The 6,380-nt window shown below is 45.8% G+C and overlaps 1 protein-coding gene across 2 annotated transcripts in view; it reads left to right on the top strand.

Moving 5' to 3' along the window:
* Positions 1-1,134: 1,134 nt before the first annotated feature.
* The window catches only part of LOC108941976 (cell migration-inducing and hyaluronan-binding protein-like), a 49,931-nt gene continuing 44,685 nt past the window's right edge, over positions 1,135-6,380 (top strand). For both annotated transcript variants that reach the window (XM_018764953.2, XM_018764954.2), the window contains exon 1: positions 1,135-1,323. The gene's annotated coding sequence lies outside the window, so the exon portion shown is untranslated. The remainder of the gene's footprint in view (positions 1,324-6,380) is intronic.

Raw genomic sequence — 6,380 nt, 5'->3', positions numbered from 1 at the left:
CCCCCTAGTGACGCCACTGAACACGCTCAGCCCTGCAATCCTTACCAGGCAATGCGCGAACGCGAAGAGCGAACCGCACCTCTTGGGTTTTCTTCATCGAGAGTTTAACCTGCCGCGTGGCAGTCACGCCATGAATCAACATTCTAGCAAGGAATTTAGGTCCAACAAGCAAAGTGATTCAATTTGCAATGGCAGTGACCCCTAACGCGGCCCCGGCGGCTGCTCAAGGCTCCACAGACGGCGCGCGACAGGCAGCTGTAGCTCGCAGCTCATGGTGAAGGCGACCTCTGCAGGTCAAAGCGGAAACATTTTTGTGACTTTAGTAAGTTAAACATAGTTCTTTGCCAGCTGAATATATTAAATACACCAAGGCAGTCACATTTGCATGTTATTTTTCGAGAGCTGTGGAAAGTTAGCTGGCGGACGAGTGAGCCAAATAACAGGAAAGGAAAAGGCAAATATAACGTCAAAACAACCTGAAGTCCATAAACAACTTGAATGGCAAAAAATATTTCATTATTTTGGTCCCTAGAGATATGTACACATATTTAGAAATTTGCTTTTTTTCTACATATGTTTTGTATTTCTTAAAATATTTTTGCAAAGTCTGTACCTGTATGTCAACGATGATGGGTCACAGGGAAAGACTCACGTTCGAGTGGGGAAAATTATCAGTTTTTTGAAAATGTACAACTGTGCCATGTTTTATTCATGGACGCTCAAAACTATGCAGCTAAGCCGGAGAATTACATGTTAATTTACATTTTGTTAAGGCGAAGCAATACCGAATTGACTGGCGAATAGCTAAGTAATGTGAATAGTAAACCGACACGCCGGCTGGAGCCACACTTTAAAGTTTAATAACAGTGTGTCGCCGTTTCCTCCACTTACAACAGACAACACGACGATTACACTCCGCTGTCAACTTCTCACATTCAGCGCCGACGCGGTTTTTTTCGGTACCACTTAAATCCCCGGGGGAGTAGTTTGAGAATCCGCTGAACCAATGGGCGCGGATGTGGGCGTGGCCTCGACTCGCCGGTGTAAACACTAAGTCCCGTGCCCAGCCTGCACGGTTGATGGATATAAATACCGGCTCGCGCGCTCTCCAAAGCTAGACAGCGGTTGTGCGCACACGCGTGTACTCCAGCCGTTCGCGCGTTCTCCGCGTAAAAGCAGCACGTTGCCCCGGTCGCCTAGTGCTACAGGTTGCCGAGGGCGCGCAGGCGTCGCCTGTGGCTTTTTATGTTCTACAGAAGTGTCATTTTTCCCGGGCTCGTCGCGCGGACTGTCCGCCTCACCGGCAATTGCGCTCCGCTCTTGGTAAGAGGGATATACACCGCTTTTCTTTGTTTTGTCATGTTCCCACATTAATTTACTTTTTGTGGACATCAACATGCATCATGGTCAAGTGTCAAGTGCTTACACTTTGGTTGTATTATAAAATACTGCAAGCCTACAGTTCATGACGCTCCGTGTCCATTTATTTTACCTGAGAACAGGGAAGCGGAGCGTGCTAAACCCGTGGCAACGTGTACACACGACATTCACAGGGCGAAAAGGTAAATCATGCCTCAGGCAACACCTTTCCGTGAGCTAGGGATCGAAAATTGCCCTTGTGGTTTTGCAAATTCGGGAACACAGGTGTTGAGGCACGGTGTCAGATGAGATGCGCTCAGCCTCAGGTGTCCAAAATCGCAGGCGGGAAACAGCGCGAAACCGCGCGGTTCCCCTCCGCTCCAGGTTTGTATACCTCTGTGTTTTTATATTATATTCATTGAACTCTTGTTTAAAAGATTTATATTTCCTTGGAATATAAAGTGCGGGTGTCCACACAAGCTGACACGTGCGACATCGGGATTCCTGCCGCGACGCAGGCGAGCGCGCGCTGCGCCGTGTCAGTTCTTGTTGTTCGTTCTCGCGCGGGCGCGCGCCTCTCTGCATAACACTACGCTCGGGGTGCCGGCGTCGATTTTTACACGTGCCGGTGCATTAAAAAAATCAAAAAAGAAAAATGCACAAAGGATTAAATGTTTTCTTTCGCAAACGCAGTTGGATTTATTTTTAATTTGTGTGACATGCAGCTTTGGTGCCAACTTTACACGACTGTCATTCTTAAAAACACTGTGTATTTCAGCGGTTTCACTCGTGAATGAGACGCGGAATGTAGACCGAAAGTGTTGTCCTGCTCGTCGCGTGCGCGACCCACACGCCTTTCTGTGCACTGTGGGTGGTGGTCGCTGAACGCGCCACGGGACTCGTCTGTCTGTGGACCACCTCGTCCTGCTACTGAAGAATCCTTCCATGAACGACGGCAGAAGTGCCAAGGCACCTGCAGTTAACGGTCTGTCAGCCGCTTTTAGGGGAACAACATCCTTAAACTAAAAACCCGAATCAAAGGTGAGTACCATTTCTTTTCTACTGAAACAATGAAAATATGGTAAACAGAAGTGCATCCAGTTGAATTAAAAGTATAAGATCGGTGTGATGTAATTATCAGGACTTTTAAAACCATAATTTGCTAGTATATAGTATTTTCTGCAGAAACTCTGCTCTTTCCATTATGTAGCTCCAACCCAACTAGAATTACACCGTTTGCTTTCAGCTCCTGTATGGTTTGTAGTTGTTTTTAGGCAATTTTTGGTAACAAAGGTCAGATCTGTGTAGATAGATACTTGTTAAAAACAGAGCGATGGTAGCTAGATGTAGATACAGCCTGTCATAATTTAAACTTAATGTTCTTGTATCTGACGGGGGTGCGGTGGTGCGGTGGGTTGGACCACAGTCCTGCTCTCCGGTGGGTCTGGGGTTTGAGTCCCGCTTGGGGTGCCTTGCGACGGACTGGTGTCCTGTCCTGGGTGTGTCCCCTCCCCCTCCGGCCTTACGCCCTGTGTTGCCGGGTAGGCTCCGGTTCCCCGTGACCCTGTTTGGGACAAGCGGTTCTGAAAATGTGTGTGTGTGTGTGTGTGTGTGTGTGTGTGTTCTTGTATCTGTACTATAAATGCAACGAACACGGTTAGATTGTTGCTTAAGGAACTGGACTCATGACCAGATTTTTGCCAGTTAGGGATGTTTATGCTGTGTCCCTAAGCACTGGGGACAGCATGGACACAGACATAGGCATGTATTTGAATAATTTGTGTAATGTAAACCAGGCCAGTTAGAGTAGCTGCCAGGTTTCCTAACTGTTAGCATGTTGTCATGCACAACAACAAGGTAAATATGCCCAGACTGCAGAAGAGTGGGCTGTTGGCCAAGGTGTACAGAAGAAGAAGGCATTGTGGCCCTCCACGTTTTTAAAAGGAAAAGACCACACATTTCTGTGTGTCATTATGAGCCTGCAGGCAAGATCCTTTCCAGCGTTTGTGGAATTATGGGCCTTCATCCACCCTGTAACTACTGCCTTATCCTGCTGGGTTTCTCCCTCAGCTGTTAGAATGGTCTGCGGAGGTCGTGGCGCTGAGCCCTTGTCTCGCTCAGCAGTGTCCCAATCTGGCTGACGTTTCCGAGCAGCTTTTAATAACTAGGCCTTATTAACGTGGTTGGTAGCTGAACAGTTCCCCTGTTATTTCAAGTAATTAGACATGCATACTCACAGAGCTTCATTCTTTAGCTGCACAGCAGTGGGCTGTACTACGGTGTGGCGCTAAATAGAACTCTAAATGCATATCTGCTCTTGACATTCAGAAAACTGTTGCAGTTGAAGGAAACTAGAATAATTAAGGATGGCATAGTGGTGCAGCAGGTAGTGCTACTGCCTCACAGCACCTGGGCTTTTTGAGCATAGGTCTGAATCCAGCTCATGCTGTAGAATTTCCATGTTCTCCTCCTTGTTTGTTTGGGTTTCCTCCTGGTACTCTAGTTTCCTCCCACAGTCCAAAGACACGTGCTTGAAGTTAATTGGTCAGTCCAAATAGCCTGCATGTGTGAGTGCATGTGTGGCTACCCTGTAATGGACTGGTCTTTCTTCCAGGGTGTATCCTGCTTGAACCCTGGGCTTCAGGAAAATACTTGGACTGGCAGTTAAGTTAGTGAGTGGAATAATTATTGTTCCAAAGGCGTAAAGATTTATTAGATTTTTGCAGGAATGAAGTGGAAGTCGGGGTGGTTCTCTGGGATCCTAGATCCTACACCTCTGGTTAAAGGCTTTTTCCCCTCTGGACTTTGCAGAGGTCATAGAGGGAGTATTTCTTTTTTTGTGAATGTCATATTTCTTCTACATTACCTTCTTTTTTTGCACATTCACAATTACATTTCTTAACAAGTTATTGAATTGCATTTTTGAAGTGTAGATGCGTCTAAAAGGCTGAATTATGCGTATGAGACAAATGTTGTTTTGAGTGAAAACCTGGTCTTCAAGTGTGGAAATGTGTAGAATGTAGTCATCTGATGAATTGCTTGCACTCAGTGAAGAGAATTCCATATTCCATCTCTTTTACCTCCTTGTCCAGCACTACCAGACCTACACTCATCTGGATGTGAGATGGGGAAGCATCATTTGTCACTGTAGGTTCAGCTGAGAACTTCATAAACCACCTAGACACCAAGTGGTCATTGCCGGTTGTGACAGCTCTAGGCACCGAGCAGAGACATTTGGCTTTTTGTTCCACCCCACAGTGATGACGTGCTCAGGTGAATATCAATGATGCAGAGTGCACTCTGCTGTCTAGTTTTGATGGAAACCATTTTTATTTGTGGATGGGATGGAGCTCTGCAAAAAAAAAGCATATCTGCTGGTGTAGAGAAGACGATGTGCTGTTGCAAAGGGGCGCATCCCCCAGGACCCCACCCTTCAGTCCTGCCTATACAGCTCCTCTGCTTACTTTACCTGGTCCTTCCCTCCTACAACTCTCAGCTGATCACATTGTCCTCATTCCCAGTCTCATTTTAAGGAGGTGACTTCTGTGCAATTTTCCTTGCGAACATTCTTAAAAACCTAAAAAGCAGTTCCTCGGTCACCTCTGACCAGCTAAACTCAAGAGGCATTCTCTAAATGGACTAAATGCGTTCTGAAAATGAGTTATCTCAAGGAGCTGCAGCGCTCCTCATGAAACAGCACTTTGTTTAGACTTGCTTTTAATGCAGCGAGTGATGTGTTTTGACAGGCGAACCTCGTTATCTTCATGAGGGCCAAATTCAGGCTTCTCAGTAGGAATGTAATTGTGTGAAATGAAACCAAGAGCTCTGGCTAGGACAGCTGTCCTCAGCTTTGCTTTCATCTGGATGCATACAGAGGACATATCAATACATCGTATGTATTGCAGGAAAATCAGCATGTGTCTTTGTGTATAAATGTGCCTTGTTACAGTGACATATATGCTTAAGCCGAATCCTTTGCCAGGCTAAGAAAACCATTTCTCATGATGCCACTGTGTGTAATAATAACCACATGCTTGTGTATGTGCACACATGCGCACAGAGACCTCAGAGCACATGACTCAGCCCCAGCACCTGTCAAGACCAGAGTAACCTCTGTACTGCTGGGCTTCATCACGTGTTGCTGATGAGAAAAAACTGAGATACATAGGTTGTACTCACTGGTTTCGCAAAAACCCTCTGAGCCTGATGTGTTCTTTTTTTAATTTTCACTTCAGAAATGTGTTTTTATTCAGCTAAACAATTTCTTTGTTCTCCTCTCCGTGTCCCATTGAATGAGATTGGTGCTTACATTCTGCTAACTGAACGCAACTTGAGCCTTCTCGCCAACACGAGACGAATAAACGGGTCCACCAAAGAGCTCCCGGGCTCAGGAGGCAGATGCTTTTGGATTGATGCCAAGTTCCACGATAAACATTTGAATTGTGTTGTTTTGTTTGAAACTGATTGACCCCCCTGGAGAGAACAGATCCCAAATGAGGCATCACTTCTCAAAACGCAGGGAGGAGAGAGCTGTTACATGGAAGAACAAATTCAATCTATTCTGTCACCATGTAATGGAAAGAAAAACCCTAGTGTTTCATCTTCATTGTTTCACTAGGTCCACAGAGAGTTCAGGAATCTTGGATTACCATTTTTATTTACTTTGTAGGCCTTTGCACGAAAAGGACTTTACATAGCTTTGCAGCTTATAGTTTTACACCTTTTATCCAACTGGAATTTTATTAAAGTAGTTTACGTACAAAGATCAATGGCACACCAGCAGTTTCCTTCCATGAGCTTTTGGTTGCAGCCCAGAAACAGGTGCCTAGACAAGTATTGCGTTGGGCCTACAAAACCTTAGCAAATGTACCATGGGACATGTAGGGAAACAGGTGGGTTCTTGGACAACCCTCCATCCTGCACAGCTTCCCTTGACAAATAAGTTACTTACCAGTAAGTACATCATAGCGTGGCATTCGAGGACACATTTTCAACAGTGGCTCAGCAGGTAGCGCTGGTGC

This window comes from Scleropages formosus, chromosome 7 (assembly GCF_900964775.1).
Source record: "Scleropages formosus chromosome 7, fSclFor1.1, whole genome shotgun sequence".
NCBI lineage: Eukaryota > Metazoa > Chordata > Actinopteri > Osteoglossiformes > Osteoglossidae > Scleropages > Scleropages formosus.
This window is presented reverse-complemented; position numbering and strand designations above follow the sequence as displayed.